This window comes from Varanus komodoensis, unplaced genomic scaffold (assembly GCF_004798865.1).
Source record: "Varanus komodoensis strain SLA01 unplaced genomic scaffold, ASM479886v1 scaffold115, whole genome shotgun sequence".
Taxonomy (NCBI): domain Eukaryota; kingdom Metazoa; phylum Chordata; class Lepidosauria; order Squamata; family Varanidae; genus Varanus; species Varanus komodoensis.
This window is the reverse complement of record NW_025335330.1, coordinates 95494-113380: the sequence shown is the minus strand read 5'-3', so window position 1 is coordinate 113380 and position 17887 is coordinate 95494. Positions and strand designations below refer to the sequence as shown.

At 62.8% G+C, this 17887-nt stretch overlaps 1 protein-coding gene across 1 annotated transcript in view; it reads left to right on the top strand.

Annotated features, from left to right (window-relative positions):
• FGF12 (fibroblast growth factor 12) overlaps positions 1–17887 on the top strand; it is a 96822-nt gene that overhangs the window by 7099 nt on the left and 71836 nt on the right. The window lies entirely within an intron of this gene.

The window sequence follows — 17887 nt, the reverse complement described above, 5'->3', positions numbered from 1 at the left end:
GCGTCCACAGCGGCACCTCCTGGGGCAAGGCTGGCCGGGGTGTGTGGGAAGGCTGTGGGGCTGGTGACGGACCGGTGTCCTCGGGGAGGGCTGTGTCCAGGACGCAGCAGAACCCCTCGCCCGTGGGCGCGTTGCTTCCGTGCTGGATGGCCTCGGGCACGGGGGCGCTGTGCCGCCTTCTGTGGCTGAAGGAGGCCCTGGCGACAAGCCCTCGCTGCGTCGCTCCCGGGCCCTTCCTGGCCGAGGCCCACGCAGCTGACCCGGCACCGCGCAGCCACCCCTCCCTCCTGCCCCGTGGGCGCCGTCTCGGGAGACGGCCGTTGGCACCGAGGGACCGAGGGCGGGGGCGGAAGCCACAGCATCCTCCACTGGGACTGCACACCCAACCCCTCCCCCCATGGGCTAAGCGGCATTTTCTGGGGGCTGGCCTGCCTGATACTTCTCAAAAGGGAATCCACGTTCATGACGCATGTCAGCCCCGACACCCCCGGGTCACCCATGGCGCCCGTTCCCGCAGCGGGGAGGGCCACCTGTGCCCTTCACACGGGCATCTCCTCCTGGCAGGGCGTCCACGCAGGGGGCGGCTCTGGCCACTTGGTCCCCGGGCGGGCCTGCTGCTGAACAGAGGGGCCGGGGCAGGAGCAGACAGCGGGCCTCGGGGCAGGAGCACGGCCCTGCCAGGGTGGGCCCAGCCCCGGCTCACGCTGGCCCTGGCAGGCAGCTCGAGGGCCCGCTGCCTCCCGGAACGGATGCGGGAGCCCATGTTTTGCTGGTGGGCCAGCTGGCCGCGTCTGCAGCAGGCGAGGCCTATAAATAGAGCCTCCCTCCCGAGGAAAGCGGGAGCTGCATGGCACGCTCAGCAATGACAGCGGTGCCTCCTCCACAGCCCTGACGCCCCTGGAGAGAGGCGCTCCTTCCCCTGGGCAGACACTTCCCCGAAGGGCTGGCTCGGGGCCCCGGGAACGGGCTGCGTGCTCTTTTTGTGGCCGGGGACCGCAGGCCGCAGAGAGGGGAGACAGCGGCCCTGCCCGGCCCGGCCCCCACTGGGGTGTGGAAGATGCTGCCGGTCTGAGGGAGAGCCTGCCCCGGGCCAGTGTGAGTCCAGCGCCTGTGCCCCTCCAGACGGCGGCACGCGGGGCTCTGGGGGAACCTCGAGGGGACAGATCGACTGGTCGCCTGCTCTGGGCCGTCTGAATTTGGAAGAGCAAACGCGGGCCTGGGGTCTGCAGGCAGCTGTGACGAGGGGGCTCTCTCCACGTGTGCTGGGCGTCCTTCTCCGGCGCCAGGCTGCCTCACCCTAGAATCCTGGGGAAGCAGAGGTGGAGGGGCCGGGGGGCCACTGGGCCCCCCAGCCCCTGCTCAGCGCAGGCCTCCCAGCTGAACCGTCCTCTCCGTGATGCTGGGCGCACTCTGCCTCGTTAATGCTTCTGAGCGCAGAGTGATGCTCCGCGTTTGCTTCATCGGCCGCAGCACGAGAGAGAGGCTGTGAGTGGGTCCTGCATCCCACCATGAGCTCCTCGAGGAAAGGCACATTTGAGGGGGAGGGGAGGGCCAGGGCTCTCTGTCTTCAGTGACAGAGAAAGAGCACTCAATGGGGAACGTGGTGCACGAGGAGCGAGGCTTCCGGAGTGCTTAAGGCACTCCTCCCCGCCGGCTATTTTGGGCTCACAGATCCTGCTGCCCGCCCCCCCCCGCCAATGTGCTCTCCCGCGATCAGAGATAACAGCCGCGCTTCGGTTTCCATGGGTGCGCATCTCAGCATGGAGCCGCACAGGAGCTCCTCGCTCTTCCTGAAGCTTTGCCGATGGGAGCCACGGACAGCCTCGTGGCTCCTCGCACCCGGCGCTTGCACCAGCTTTGCCGGCCACGGCACCGCACGCCTGCCACGTCGCTTGTGCACCGGCTCTGGCCGCTGCCCGGTGCAAATGGAGCTGCTTTAGGCCCAAATTTCTGGTGCTCCCACGTGAACGAGGCGCCCCCGAAGTGACCCAGGCCGAGGCTGGGTTCCTGTGGGGCTGGTGGTGCCATCTGGGCTTTCAGGTCTTCCCAGCCCTGGGAATTGTATGAGCTGCAGAGAACTGGCTGCGCTCCGCTCCCCCCACCGATTTGTCCTGTGAGGCGTTCTGGCCGGTCGTGGGGTAGGGAGGATTCCGAGTCCGATCGGTCATGATTTCAAATCTTTTCCGTTCTTCCTGACATCAGCTCGAGCCTCCTCTTCGAGGTTTTCCTGCACTGGTAGCTCCTGGCACACTGCACACCGCTCCATTGCTAAAAGCTTGAGGGGGCTTTTCATCATGCGGACCCCCGTGCCCCCTTCCCTCTTTCTGAAATGTTGTGTGTCTCTTAATTAGAGTGCCTCTGTGATCTACACCGTTTTTATAGAAATGGCCCGAGAGCCCACAGGGAAGGGAGGGACCCCCCCCCCCAGCAAACCTGAGGGCCCCCCTTCCTCACGGGCTGCTGCCGCCCTGCTTCTGAGGCTTTGAGGTCTCCCGATTGGGCCCTGTCGGAACAAAGATGCACATGTCGGGAATATAGGGAAATAAGCACAGCCGCTTTTGGACAAATTCTGCTGCATCTGAAATGCACAGACTTGATCTGCTCAGAAGTAACAAGGGCATCTGGACATTCCAGTCATTTCTGCCAAGAATTAAGCCTAATTATCAGGAGGTAAAAGAACCCAAACCCCTCCCCCACTCCGCTCTTTTTCGTATGCGGCAGGCGCAGTCCCCTAAAATGCCCCCCCGCCCCCCATGCTGCAGGCGTCATCTGGGTCGAACAGTGAGGCACAGATTCAGACTCCTGGATCCCGACCTGGGTTCCTCCAGTACTGCAGCCGAAGTCAGAGGCGTCAGCATTGGCCTGTTCGCGCTGCACAGCTGCCTCGCCCCATTGAAACCCTCTCCATTTTTGTCTCTCAAAACTTTTGCATGTTTCCTTCCCAGTGTCGCACACATCTGTTCCTCTGGAGCACCACTAGCTTAAAAACATAGAAACAGAGCGAGTCAGAAGGGGCCTCCTGGCCCATCTAGTCTGACCCCCGGCTCCGGCCAGCTCCGCTTGTGACATGCCCACCGTGCCTACCACAAAAAGCCAGAGCCGGCTGCCGGGTCACGTGGGGAAGTTCGGCGGTGCAGCCAGGCCCCTGCCCCCCAGAAAGCCGCAACAGAAGGCCCGGCAGCGGCTAATGCCGTTGGAAAGGGCCAGAGGGAGCTGCCGGATGGGCTGGACGAGGGGCAGCGCCCAGCGGGAGCTGGGAGAGTAGGGGCTCCCCGCCGTGCTTCCCAGCCCCCCCCCCCCCGGGGACCACCCGTCCTCCAGGTCTGCCTTTGCCTGTGCGTCCCTCCAAGGACAATGTGCAGCAGGTCTGCTCCTGAGTGGATTCTCTGCGGGAAGCCAAATCTGGGAGGATTGCCGGGGAAGCACTAGTGGATTACAGCAGAGCCAGTGGATCGCCTGCGAGAGGCGAGCGAGGGAGCCACAGCGATCCCTCGAGAGCGCTTCCCCTCTGCAGCTGGTTCCCCTCTGCTCTGCGCCGGTCAGGTCAGGGCGCACCTGGAGTGCTGCGTCCAGGTCCAGGCCCCACAGGTGGAGAAAGGTGCAGAGGGGCTGGGAAGGGATCCGAGGAGGGCAAGACGGATGGACTGAGGGCCGGAAGCAAAGCGCTGCGAGGAGAGAGCGAAAGAGCTGAGCCTCGAAAGGGGGTATGGAATCGCTCTCCAAGGCCCCACCGGGGAGGGTTCCCGAGGACAGGCTGGACGTGCACATGGTGGGCGTGTTGTGGGCGGAGCCGGCTGGAGCCGGGGGTCAGACTAGATGGCCCGGGAGACCCCTCCTGACTCATGCTGCTTCTGTGTTTCTACTTGACAGTCTGTCACAAAGAGGAAGGCCAGGATCTCTTCCGCATCATCCCAGAGCGCAGGGCATGGAATACCGGGCTCAGGTGACAGGAAGCCTGCTTGCGGCTAGATAGCAGGGAAGAGATCCAGTGAGAGCAGTCGGGCGACGGAGCGATGGCTTGGGGGTCGTGGGCTCTCCCACCCTGGGGGCAGCTGGACGGCCCGCTGAGACGGATGCTCTCCCTGGAAGTATTCCATGGAGCGGGGGTTGGACCCGCCGGCCTGCCAGCCTCTTCCAACGTTGCTATTCTAGGAATCTGCAAAGAAACTCGCAGCAGGAAAAGCCCAAGTGGCTTCCCTCCGTCCGTTCTGCTCGGCCTGCAACACAGAGGGACCCGCCAGCCGCCGCCCGAGGGGAACGGGCTCGACCCCGAGGGCTCGCCCTCCGTGGCCTGGCCCCCCCCCGTTCGTGCGAGGGAGGGTGCAGCCGTGGTTCCGCCCGTGCCTTCCCTATGGCCCCCCAGGGCTTGTGTAACAGGCCCTTCCTGGGAGGAGCTGATTCTGGCCAGGGCCTCCTCCTTCTGCATCTGCAGCAGCATTGGCTCCAGGAGGGGCCCCTGGCTCACAGGAGGGGCCTCTGCGGGATGCCCCCCCCCCCATGTGCGTGCAGCCCAGGGCCCCCTGGCCCTCCATGTGGCACTTTAGGGGGCTGGAGGGGAGAAGAGGTGGGGAAGGCCCCTCCTGGCCTACATCTGGACCCAACCCTGTGCCGTGTTCTTCTCCGCATGGAGCAAGCGCAGCCGCCCCCTCCTGCGGGGTTTCAGGGCAGGGGCCGGCCGGCCCTCGCACCCTTCTCTCGGCAGGCATCTGCCCCTGCGCAGGCGAACCTGCTTGCTCGGCTCCGGCCACTGCCGAGCCCATGCGGAGCTGCCCTTCCCTCTTCCCCAGTGACTGGATTCCGCTGTTGCTCGGCTATGGCACCGCGTACCGTAAACATTTGCGGAGTCCCTGAGGCAGACGCTTAAGTAAATACGGGCCGTGGAGTCAGGCTGTTGCCGCAGCCGCTCGGGCTGAACCTGTGCTGGTCAAACCACAGGCAGGGTCTCCAGGCAGGAGTGGCAGGCCCTTCTGCGCCCAGGGACGGTGCCACACCGCCGCCCCGGGCCGCTCTGACTCGCACTGGGCCCCGCTGGAGCGGCTCCCCGGGCAGGAGGGCGTCGGGAGCAGCCTGGGGCCCGAGGGGCCTTCGCCCAGCCCACCCTCGGGCAGCAGCGGGGCCAGCAGACGGTCGGGGAAGCCGCGAGCTGCCCCGGGGGCCACAGCTGTCTCCTGCCGTGGACAGACACCGCCTGGTGCTGTGGTCGGGTTGTGGGCCTGCGAGAGTCTCACGGGGTGCAGGGAAGGGGGCTTCCAGGCCTCCCCACTGGTGAAGGGATCACTTCGGCTTCCGGTGTCCCCAGGATCAATGAGCGCAAGAGCGTTGCAGACGAACGTAGGCCGTCCCCTTCAGAAAGTGCGAGATCCGGGGGTGAGGTGGGACCGCCTGAGAGCCCCTTCCCCTTTGTGCCCCAGTTCCGGACAGGATCCTCTGGCAACACTGCCTGCGCCTTTGTGAGTCCCAGGCTGGCTGCCCCCCCCACTCCACACACACACGTCCTCTCCTGTCGTATTCCTGGGAAACTGCCCTTCCAGCAGGCTCTTCGCTGAGCACCCCAAACGGAGAACCGCACCATCCCCTGCTCCTCTGGAGGCATCCGTGCTGTGCTGCCGGGCTGGAATCTGGGTCCCTCTGCCCTCCAGTTTCCCCTCTCTCTCTTCCTCCTGTTATCAATGCGCTCTCTTGCGCAAAGAGCCGTTCACACTGGTGGACCAGTAAGCCGTTCCCCACTGCCGTTGGCTCCATCTGGATGGCACGCGGAGACCTCCGGCGCTGGCTGCGTCGATCTGGGCGGGGAGCCAGGGTGCCGCGGGGGCCTGGGGAGCTGGGGCTGGGGCTGAGGGGCACGTGGACTCGGCCCTCGTCTCGCTGGCGCTCGCTCGCCTCCTGGCTTGGCTGGACGGACCTGCCCCACAGCTGGCTCCAGGGCTGCTCTTGGTCCTTCTGGCAGGACGGGCTGCCAGCGGCGTCTCAAACGGGGGGAGACAGCTCCAAGGTCAAGCGGGCTGCCCCTGGGAGGGCTGGGGGGGGGGGCAGCCCAGCCCTCTGCAGCTGGAGCCCGAGATGGGGCGCTGGCGGCCTTGTGCTGCTTGCTCTGGTCCAGCCTGAGCCAGCAGGGGCTCAAGGCCAGACACCCCGAGCCAGGGGCTCATGCGCTGCTCGGCCGGCCCCGGCAGGACAAGCTAGCAGGCTTTGCGGGCGGGGGGGCTGCCTCACTGAGGGCCCGGCCCCCGGCACTATGTCTGTCCATGTGCACGTGCTTTGCTTCCCAGGATTTCGTGGCAGTCATCACCGACGCTGCCTTCTAGCTTTGAAGGCACTGGGGCCAGGCACCCCATCGCCCCCCGGCTTCTCCCCACTGGCTTTGCCAGCTGCTCTGGCTCCTGCCACCTCTGGCAGCCGCTCGCTCACTCGCTGGGCAGAGAGTGGGTGCAAGGAGGCCGGGCACCTGCTCCCCGCTTTCCTCCACGGTGCCTGGGCCAGAGCCAGGGGGGTCCCACGAATGGGCTGTGGGGGAAGCGGAGTGGCAGGCCCAGGGGGCTCCCATGTGTGGGCTTCTGCGGGGTGCTGGGCCCCAGCAACCCCCTTGCCTCAATGCCGGCCTGCCCCTCAGACGCCCCTCGGCCACTTCCTCCGCTCTCTGGGCGGTGGCTGCCGGAGGCTTCTGCACGGCCAGCCGGCCCTCGGGCCGCATTACTGCCCGCGGTGCCTGGCCACGGCGGGGTCCAGGCTCCAGGCGCGAGCGTTGTTCTGCCTGCAGATGCCGGCTGCCCGGCTGCTCCTGCCCGGGGGCTGCAGGCTGGTGGGGGTGGGTCCCCCCTCGGCATCCTGGGGAGATGCTCCTGACACTTTGCGGCCCCTCTCCCACTCTCCGCCCGGCCTGTCGCTTTCTGATGACTGCCCGGTTTGTATTTTAAAAAGAAAACTGTTGATTGGAGCTCATTTGCAAGAATAACACAACAGGGCCTTGATTGGGGAGTGGGGGGGCGCGCGGGGCACCTGGCTAATCTGAGTGCAATTGCCGTGATTGCTGGAGGCTCGCTTCTGGGCGCTTTCCCGAGTCTGTGTTTTAGCTCTCACGCTCCTGCCCGGCTGCGCACTTGCCTTTCGAGCTTCGCAGCAAGCCTAGCATGGTCTGTGCCAGACTTCCCCAAGCCGGTGCCCACATGGCGGGGATGATGGGGACTGGAGTTCAGCACATCTGGAAAGCTCCCGGTTGGGGAACCTTGGGCTCTCCTGACTGGCAGCCGCCCTCCGTGGCCACGCGCGGCGGCCTCTCTCAGCACCTGCCCTTGGCCCTTCTAAGGAGAGGTCCGAGGGGGGCAGCTGGGCGAGAAAGAGGTGGAAGCAGAGACCGTCTCCGCTTTGCTCCGTGCGGCTGCTCCGGGCGCCTTCGCCTCCCCATGGCCAAGCTCAGCTCGGGAGGGTGCTGAGGAATCCGCTGCACAGGTCTGTGGCTCCAGGGCCGGACCTACCGTGAGGGCGAGTGAGGTGGTCGCCTCGGGTGGCGGAGGCTTGGCGGGGGGCTGGGGGTGCCGTGCCCTGCCCTGCTCCCTGGGAACTCACCTGCCGCTCTCAGGTGGTGGGGGCGGCTTCCGGCCTTTTCTGCCGGTCCAGGCAGGGCCTGTGCAGGAACGGGCGCGGGGGGAGCCCCCTGCTGGTCTCGCCAGGTGGCAAAGCCTCCTGGGCCGGCCTCCCAGGACGCCCCCGGCCACCGCTGCCGGGAAAGACGCATCTCTGCTCTGGCGGCTCGTGGGGCTGTCGGATGCCCACGGCCTCCACGCTGCTGCTCAGACACTGTAGCGGCCCGGCCTTTCCAGGTGTGGCGTGTCCAGACGCTCGAGCGCCGCATGGGGCCTTGTAGAGGGAGGGGGGAGGGGTTGCGAGTGTGGGGAGATTCTGGAAGGTGGAAGCGCCTCTGACTGGAGATGCTCCGGCGGACAGGAGAGCGCGGAATGACGGGGGGGGGGGGACCCTGTCTCCCAGCCCAGCCTTCAGAGTGGCTTGGAAAAGGGCCCTCGCACCTCATCTCTGTTTATCCAGTTTGGTGAAATTGTGTATGGCCTCAAAAGCCTGCTGTGCCTGTTTGACCAAGAGCAATGGGGGGAAAGAAAAACATGTTTGCACTTGTGGGAAGCGATTCCTTGTGTCCCCAGTGACAGGCGCGCTCTGGAAAGCGCTAGCGTTCTTGGGAGCCGTTCCGGAGGCCCAGCAGCTGCCGTTGCGCCTGAAGGAGAGCCGCAGGCTGGAGACCCACGCCAGGGCGCCCGCCCCCCCGCCCGCCCCCTGCAGCGGTGCCTCTCTGGGCCACTCGCTCCCTGCCCTTGGAGTCCGGACCTGCGCAGGGAGGAGGCCGGCTGCTGCGGAGCTGGGACAGTCGGCCGGGCAGCCGCTCTGCGGAACCTCAGGGTGGCGAAGGGAGCACCCGGCTGCCCGGTCTGCCTTCGCTGGAGAGGCTGGCCAGGGGCTGAGGCTGGCCCTCTGGGGGAGGGCAGCAGCGCTCCAGAGGCCCCTCCGTTCCGCCGCAGCAGCATTGACGTCCCACGTGGATGAGCAAGCTTCTTCCCAACGGCTGGGGAGTCCTTCCCCCCTCAAGGGCCCTGCTCCTGGGCTGCTCCAGTCATGGCCAGCCACGCCGTCCTGAGCCACCAGCTGGCTGCCTTCGGCCATCGCAGAGGCCGCTCTCGGGAGGCAAATGGGCCCCTCTCCCCAGGTGTGCCCCCCAGCCCCTGTGATCGCCCCAAGGAGAGACTCGTGCTCCCTCCAGGCAGCTGGGGAAAGTGCTTCCAGGGGTGCGGGCTCAGCCCTCTCGGGGGGCTTTGGGATGACGCGCGCTGAACCTGAAGCAGAGCGGCTGCAGCTGCCGCAGGCACCGACCAATCTCGGCTCCGGCAGGCACGGGCAGCAGCGGCCTCCGTGTCTGGTGCAGGGCAGGAGGACCGGCAGCCAGGAGGCCTCGGCTGGGCCACTTCAGGGAGCCTGAGAGGCGGCTGTCCTGCTGCAGGGCCAGGAGCGGAAGGGCACCTCGGGGCCACGGGTGGCCGCCAGCACGTCAATGGGGACCTGCTGCGGTGCCCCGTAGCCCTGTGTTGTGCCTGCGTGCGTGGGGCTCCAGGCAGAGCCCTGGCCGCTGAGCAGCCCTGCCGGCCCCACAGAAGCCCCCAACTCACACGCTGCAGGCGCTGAGTGCGAGTCCTTGAATCAGAGAAGTGGAGCACTGGAAGGGCCAGAGGGCCGTCGGGTCCAAGCCCCTGCAGTGCAGGCCACTGAATTACACCGTCCAGACACTTTTTGAATGTCTGCAGCGAAGGAGAGCCCACAGCTTCCCCAGGCGAGGGGTTCCACTGTTCCATCGCTCTGGCAAGCAGGAAATTCCTGCTGGTGTCTGCTCTCAGTCTGGCTTCTTTTCACTGAAGTCTGCTATTCCAAGTCCTGCCATCTGGGATGGATGAGGAGAGATCCTGTCCCTCCTCTTTTGAGGGCCTTCCAGGAATTTGTGGAGCGCCATCCTCTCCCCGCTCCGTCTTCTCTTCCCGAGGCCGAACCGGCCCGGCTTTGCCTCCAGCCCCTGCATCCCCCCGGCTGCCCCCCCCCGTACCTTCTCTGGCCGTCCCGCGTCCTTTCAAAATGCAGGTGCCCAGAACTGAACACGGGGCTCCAGGTGAGTCCTAGTGCCACGTATAGCGGATCCAGCCCTTCACGGGTCTGGAGGCGATGCTTCTGTTAATGACTTTGCCCTTTCTGCAGCCGCATCACACCGTTGGCTCGTATGTCGCCGGTGAGCTACACAACCCCACGGTCTTTCTCATCTGCACTGTTGTTGAGCCAAGTGTTCCCCTTCTTGTAGTTGTGCATTTGGTTTCTTTCTCCTAAGTGGAGGACTTGGCATTTGCCCCCCAACCAATTTCATTCTGTTATTCTCTGCACAGTGTTCAGACCTCTCAAGAACACCCCGCATCTTCTCTCTGTCTTCCGGAGTATTTGCTATTCCACCAGCTTTGTGTCATCTGAAAATTTAATTACCTTTCCTTGTACTTCCTCATCTAAATCACTAATAAAAATTTGGAGGAGTCTGGTCCCAGGATGGAGCCCTGCAGCACCCCACGTGCCCCCTCTTCCCCCGCCAGCCGCAGTTCATTCCTCGCTTCAGTCCTCCTGACATCATCCCTGCAAATTCCTTGCTGCTTGCTTTTATTCTTCCTTTGCCGTCTGGCCTCCCTTCCACCTCTTATACACGCCCCTCCTCGGTTTCAGTCAACCTCTCGGCTTTCTGTGAAGCCTCGTGGGCGTCCTCTGTTCCCACTGCTTTTTCCTTGCTGGAATTGCTTGTAGTTGCGCCTTAAGCGGTTCTTTCTAAGGATATCCCAGCTCCTTTCCCCTTTGGAGTGGCTTGTCGTGGGACTTGCTTTATCACCCCCCTGCATTTGCTAAAGTGCATTTGCTAAAGTGCATTTGGCGCCGTCGTTATTTGTTTTTCGGCGCCAGGCGAAGACCTTTTTATTTAAGCAGTATTTTAAATGTTAATATTATTGAATTTTATTTGGCCAGGGCGGCTTGTTTTATAGTGTATGTTTTATATTATATATTTGTATTTTATTGTATATATTTTAAAATGTTATTTTAATTTTTTGTTGTAAGCCGCCCCGAGGCTTCGGCGAATGGGGCGGCATAAAAATGTTTTAATAAATAAATAAATAAATAAAATAAAGTTAGAATTTTTGAAATCCAGGAAGCATGTTTGGCTACCTTCAATTTTAGCTTCCTTTATTATTGAGACTTCAAGCGTGGTGTGGTCACTTCCTCCAGAGTCCCCATAGCGGTCACTTTGCCCCGTGCCTTCCCGTTGGCAGGGTCCCAGCGAGAAGCCATAGCTCTCATTCCTGCATTTCTTTACAGGGTATGTATCTTTCGGTGCAACTCTGCTTCCTTTTCTGTTTCTTTTTGAACAGCTTATATCCTGCAATTTCTGAATTCCACTCATGGGAGCCGTCCCACCAATTTCAGCGATGCCTTTCAGGTCCTATTTGCCCTTGTGTACCAAGAGCCGTGTTGTTTGTTTCCTGTCTTTTGGGCATTGGTGCAGAGTCATCTAACGCCACACAAATTATTCCCTGGATTCTTTCCTGCATTTTTTGGGAATCACTTGCCAGCAGTCCATCTTCCACAAAGCTTAGCCCTTAGTCCCAGAATCCAAATTTCTCTCTGTCTTTTCCTCTTCCACAAACTGGAAGGATCGAGGATAAAACTACCTGGGCCCAGAGTGCTAAATTTTCCCCTCTGAGGGTTCGAGCCCAAACCTCTGGATCACCCTGGTTGCCCTCCAGTGTACCCTTTCTGCCTTTTCTGCATCTCTTTAAAACTCAGGTGCCCAGAACTGGGCACAGGACTCCAGGTGAGGTCCGACTAGTGCCGAGTATAGCGGAACCAGTACTTCCCGTGTTCTGGAAGTGATGCTTCTGTTAATGCGATCCAGAACAGCGTTTGCCCTTTTTGCCGTGTTTTGCCACTTTACTTCCGTTCATGGGAGTCATCGCACCAAGTTTCACTTGCACTTGTAAGGTCGTATTTGCCCTCATGTGCGAAGAGTTCAAGCTCATGTTGTTTGTCTCCCATATTTGGGCATTGGTGCATAGAAATCTAAAGACCCAGGAGTTGTTCCCTGGCTTCTTTCCTTTGGCCAAGTACATCCTTTTCCTTTCTTTGTAAGGTGCAGTCCATTGCTTGCTAGCAGTCCGTTTCCCAAGAAGTTTAGCCTGTGGTTCCAAATTCCAAATCTGTCATGGCTGCACCACCATCGTAGCCAGGAATCAACATGGGATATTTCCCCCACTGTCTTCCTCTTCCACAAACTGGAAGGATCGAGGCTAAAACTACCTGGGCCCAGTGTGCTAAATTTTCCCCTCTGAGGTTTCGAGCCCAAACCCTGGAATTTCCTCAGAGCTCCAGTGTCACCAGTTCCCGTGTGAATGAGAAGAACGGGATGTGTGTCAGGAGGCTGTATGGGCATTGGTGGTCTGTTCGGTGTATCGCGGGTCTTTGTTCCTGGGAGACGGCACACCGGATGATCCCAGGGGTCTTCCTGGCACACGTGTTTCTCCAGCTCACGCAACAGGGAATCTCCGACAACTATCGCTGTTCTCTGTTCGTTGCTGCGAACTTTGCTATTCTTTGCCGTACTTGATTGGCCTTCTGTCCCTTTTTCAGAGTCACTCGGTGCGTCATGTCGTTCCTCTGCAGCAGGGTTCTCGCTCCTCTCTTCCTCAAGTAGTGTAAAGCGGGTCGAGAGTTCCACTGGTGCGGAGCGCCTCCCAGTTCTCCCGCACCTGCCACCCCTTTCCAGGGAGCTTCCTCCTCTTCGCTTCCCTTCCCTTCCCTTCCCCCGGGGTTCCCTTCTTCAGCTTGCCGATGCGATGCGCTTATTGCTGCTTCTCTGCTCTTAACCCTTGCAGTCCCACCGCTCAGCTCTTCCTCCCCTTGCTTCCCTTGAGGGTGCCCCCCCCGCGTTCTAGCGCCGAGGGTGCCCCCCCCCTCAGGTAAGAAAGCAAACCTCGCACGGGTGTTGCAGGTCGCCACTCGGCGGCCTGGCCTCTCCTCGGCCGTCCTTTGTGCAGCTTTTGTGACTCAGCCTTCGGGGGCTGGGGGGGCAACGGGGGGGGGGGGCGTTCTCCTGTCTACACTAAGGATCAACAGCGCAGTGCTGCAGGTAGATGGGAGCATGTTGCAAGAAGAGAGCAAGGGGGGGGACGGGGGGCAAGGGGGAGATTGGCTTGGCAAAGCGTGGCAAGCCTGCAGCCCCCCTGGAATGCCCCCCCGTAGCTCCCCTGTGGTGTGGCTCCCCAGCCCGCAAGGAGGCGGAGCGGGTTCTGCCCTGGGGGAGCAGAGAGGCTGCCCCAGCGCCCCCCCACGCCGCGCAGGGCCCCTCGCGGGCGCCCGCTCGCGCTCTGGCCCGCCGCAGAGCCTCCGCCTTCGGGCCTGCCGGGCCCTGTTGCCGTGGAACCGGCCGCCAGCTTCATTACCGTAATTGCGCGCGGGGGGCGGGGGGGACCCATGCCCCTCCCTCGCTCCCTCCCGCCCAAGCGAGGCCGCGCGTGGAATTGGCGCCCCCGTGAGGCCGATCCGGGCACTGCCAGCCAGCGCGCCGCCCGCGCCCTGTTTCTGCGGAGCAGGCGAGCGGGCCGCCGGGCTCCTCGAAGGCCGGGAGGGGCTTCCTCCGGGCAAGGACCTGGGCGTGCATCCGGCAGTGGCCACAGATCTCGGGGGGGGGGGGGCTCAGAGAGGCCTCTGCCCCTCGATGCCGCGGTGCCAAGGGCTTGCGCTGCATCCGCAGCTGAGCCGCGGTGGGGGGACCTCTGCACGGGACGGGATGACCGAATGGAGGCTGCTTTGGGGGGGTCTCTGGGCGGGCTACAGCGAAGGGTTTCTTCCTTCCAACGTCCACCAGCTCCGTTGGAACAGGAATCCGCGGGTGGCGGATCTGTGTGTGTGAAGCTGCATGAGCTCGGTTCCGGAACTGAGCATCAGTCCCTGGGCCCAGAATGTGCGCAGAGAGACCGCCCCCCCATGCATGTCCCACTGCCCGAACCGGCTGATACACCTTCGCCTGGTCGGTGGAACTTGCGGGTTCTGGCCACAATTAAGCCCCGCGGTGCTCAAAGCTGATGATCCCAGGATCAAAGTTTGACTTTGACTCGATTGCTTAGTCTCCGTTTTGCTCCGTGTTGCTGACTCGTTATCCTTCTAATCCCAGCAGGATGAAGTGCACAAGGCGGGGAGAGGAATGCCTTGTCCAAGGTCACTTGGGGGGGACCACGGGATGGAGGCCGTCTGGACACGGTTTCTGGGCCTGAAAACAGGCGCTTTGGGATGCAGCAGATGCCCATCAGAGCCCCCCCCGCCCCCCCCTTCGCAGCCCCCTTTGCCCCTTTGCTCAGTGTGAATCCAAAAGAGATGCGGACTTCCTACCTTTGCCCCAAAACTGCACGGGCAGCTGAGGAGAAAGGGGGCGGGGAGGCAAAGCCGAGTGTGTGTGGAGCATCTGGTACAAGCTGGAGGGAGCTGAGACTATGGTGGGGGGGGGGGGGTTGGCTACTGCTGTTGGTCAGGAAAAGTACTCCCCCCGGAAGCTGCACGGCCAGCAGACCCTTCGCTCTGCACGTGGCGACGCCTGCGCTCTGGCTGGCAGGAGCTGCGGTTCACGAGTTCGGCCCCCTCGCCTTCCTTCGCTCTGGCTGGCAGGGAAACTGCGGGGAGGGCCCTGCGGGGGTCCCTGGGGGCTTCCCACTTCCTGCCGGCACTTGCTTCTTGCCAGGTGCTGTCAACAGGTTCTGTGGGAGGAAGCCGGGAAGGGAGCAGCCCAGCCGTGCCGGCCAGGCGATCGGCCGTTCGCTCCGCCCGGGCTCGGGGGGCCCGCCTCAGCCCCCCGGGGGCCGAAGGGGACCAGAGCAGCAGCTGCTTGCCTTGGCGCGGCTGCTGTTGGCCTCAAGCCACAGTGAGCCAGGCGTGGGCTGCTGGGCATTGTTGGCCGGCAGGCTCCGCCAGCAGAGCCAAAGGTGAGAGGTGGGGGCTTAGTCCAGCGGCATGGGGGGGCTGCAAGTCCCCGTCCCTGGAGGAAGAGTGCCCACCAGGGCTCCCCAGAGCTCTGCCAGGCGCAGGGGGGAGAGTGTCGAGGGAGAGGCCAGCAAGAGGGAAAGGCTGGGCTGGGTGAACGCAAATCTGGCCTTCCCCAGCGAGCAGCAGCCAGGCCGCGCGGCCACGGCTCCACGTGCCCCTAAAACCCACAAGAGGGAGGAATGGAAGCCCGGGGTTCCCCCTTTGTGCTCCCTGGAAAGGGGTTGTGGCCAGAGAGCCTCTTCCCGCCCGCCCTCCTGGCAGGCCTGCGGCAGCCTGTGTTTGGCAGGTGAAGGAGGCCTCCCTCCCAGGCTAAGCCGTCTCCTCACATGAACTTTTGTTGGGGTTGTGAATTGCTCCGAGCCTTGCAAGCGCATCGTTTCCTGGCCGGGATGCTGCTGCTGTTGCTTTTTTTAAATTACCCCTGGCTTGGAGAAACTCTTGACCTCGTACTCTTGTTAGCTTTAATTGTGTGGCCTGCCTGCGGTTTGCTGTGAATGGCAGCCGACACACATTTTACATAAACAGATGTTAAAAGGTGTCCTGGGGTGAGTGCAGGTCACAGGGTACCTTGACTCAGGGCACAGTTCCAGGTCTTTTTACGTCTGGAGCAGTGGGCCTTTGTGGGGAGGGGTTGCATCTTTATTTCCTTTCAGCCCCCAAGACAGCAGGGTGCACATGCCCTGCCCTGCAGGAGAGCACAAGTAATTGCCGGCAGAGGCCGACCTCTCCGTGCAGGTCGGAATCATGCCGGTCTGAGATGTTACCTGCAAGGACTGCGGCCTCAGAAGATGCCCCTGGAAAGAATGAGCATCTGCCCCCGGTGGTGCTCTTCACTCCCCTCTGCCCAGAACAGCGGCTTTCTGGCCTGCAACTGCCCCCGCCCTCCCCCCGCGTGCAGACGGGGCTCATTCCCGTGTCTGCGGCAGGGATTAGCGCAGTCTGGCGCTGCCCTCGACTTTTCATCGAGTTCCTCATTAACCTTTGGAATAGAATTGTCAGGAATTACCGTCCGTGTGGCTGGGCTCCGTGAGGGGAGGGCCAGGTGCAAAGCTGCTCCGGGCAAAGGAGAGACGGATCCTCCTTCCCCATCATCCTTTCCACAATTCCTGCCACGCTTTGCCATGCTGTGCTTTGAGACGATCCTTCATCCCTAAAACCTTTGCTCCCCACAGGCACAAGCCCTTGTGCCACCTGGGGGGGGGGCAGAACATACCCCCCTGCCGCTGCAGCCCCCCCACACCTGCCCTGCCGGACTGCCCTCTGCCCTGCTCTCCCTGGGGCTGGCCGGAGGGTGGCCTCCCCACAGAGCCACCCAGTCAGAACAGCTGGCTCCGAGTGCTCTCCCTGGGGCTGGCCGGAGGGCTGGCCCTCGGAGCCAGCAGGGGACAGGGGGCTGCCCCGCTGGCGATTCTCCGGGGTACTTCTGGCACCACTTCCCTGCTCCCCGCCTCACGGGGGGCTGAGCAGGCCCCTGTTCGTGAGCCCTGGGTCGTAACCAAAGCTGAGGGGCGTGGAGGTCTGCAAGGCGGCAGGCGTGTGGGGGCCCTCCGGGTTTTTGCCCCGCCGTTCCCTGAAGGAGCCTGAGGGGAGCCAAGCCGCGGAAGGGGCCGAGGGAGCTTGTGGCGAGCAGGCGTCGCCGCCAGCCGGCCGCCTCAGCCGCAGCTCCGGCCTCCGCCCCACGCTGGGGGCCAAGGAGGCGGTCGTTCAAACCGAACCTACGGGCCCAAGGTGCTCCTCCACCCCGTCCCGTTTCGCGGCCTTGCGGCGCAGGTTGCAGCAGGTGCGGCCACGGGGCTCTGCGGGGAGAGTCTTCCTGAGAGCTTGTTCCACGAGGGGCCACTGCTTGCAAAAAGTGTGCGTGTGCATGGAAAGTGCAACGAGCGTGAGGAAGGGCACGTGCGACTATGGACTTTTGCTGCCGCCGCGGCGTTTGCAAGCCGAAGGGGAGTGGGCCACAGCAAACCTGCGGGTGGGAGAAGCAGCCGGGCACGCCCAGATGCGCTGCATCGCCCCGCTCAGCACGCCTGGCAGAGGCCTCTTCTCAGAGAACAGGGCAGGTGAGGCGTGCTCCCCCCCCCCCGCCCCTTGTTGCAGGACGGGGTTAGAAAGACGCGTTAGGAAGGGTGCTCTGCCAGGACGGAGTGTGTGGCTGTGGGCGCCACGTGGGATCAGAGGCAGCTGGACACGCTCGCCTCGGTCAGGCGACTGTTGCACCAGGCGGCGCCGGTGCCCTGCGGCGCTGGGATCGCCAGCTTCTGCTTGCTCGACTCTGCCAAGAGGCATGAACGCAAAGAGGCCCCCACGGGCCAATCACTCGCTTGCTCCTCCGTCCTGTACTGATCCTGCAACCTTTGTGCTCCTGGGCTTCTGTGCCTCTGGCATCTCTCCCCGCCGGTGCCTTTACAGCATCCCTTTTGGGATTCGCTACAGTCAGTCTCCCTTCCTGGCCACCAGATGGCGCCACTTTGCCATCTTTAGCGACATAAAGGGAAAGGCAGGCGCATGGATACCAGACTCGTCTTTCTGCCTGACCTGCATGGTGGGTGTGCACATGAAGGAGACGAATGCATGATACTCCCTCTAGCCCTGTTCCTGCAGGGACCTCACATTCTCCATGCGCGTGACATTCAAAGGCTGGTGCCCTCGGGGAAATGCAGCCCTTCCTCTTGAGTCTCAAACTCAGGATATGTGCTCAAGGCTAATGAGAACATGGCTGCAAGAGCTGTTCTTCTTCAAGATGCTTTCTGCGCAGCTCCTGCAGAAAGCACAGCTTTTGAGCAACTCTGGCAGTGCTGCTTCCCAGCCGTGCCTCAGCCCCAGCTCTGCACGGGCTCCGTTCTAGGACTGACTCTGTTCAGCCTCTTTATCAGTGACCTGGAGGAGGGGGAGCCAGTCTGCCGGCCAGATTTGCAGATGACACCAAAGGGGGGGCAGTGGCCACAACTGGGGTGCAGGTGATCCTGTGGAAGAGGGCGGGGGGCAACAGGATGGCGTTCAAGGTGGATAAGTGCAGGGTCCTCCACTCTGGACACAGGAATAGGTGCCACCGGGACAGGATGGGGGACCAGTGGCTGGAGAGCAGCACTTGTGAGAGGGACCTCGGGGTGCTGGTCGGCTGCAGGCTGAACGTGAGCCAGCAGCGTGATGCGGTGGCCAAGAGGGCGAATGCCACCCTTGGGTGCAGAGCCAGAGGTGTGGCTTCCAGATGTAGAGCGCTGTTGAGACATGACTCTGGGGTGCCCACCACTGGAACACTGTGTTCATTTCTCGACTCCACGTC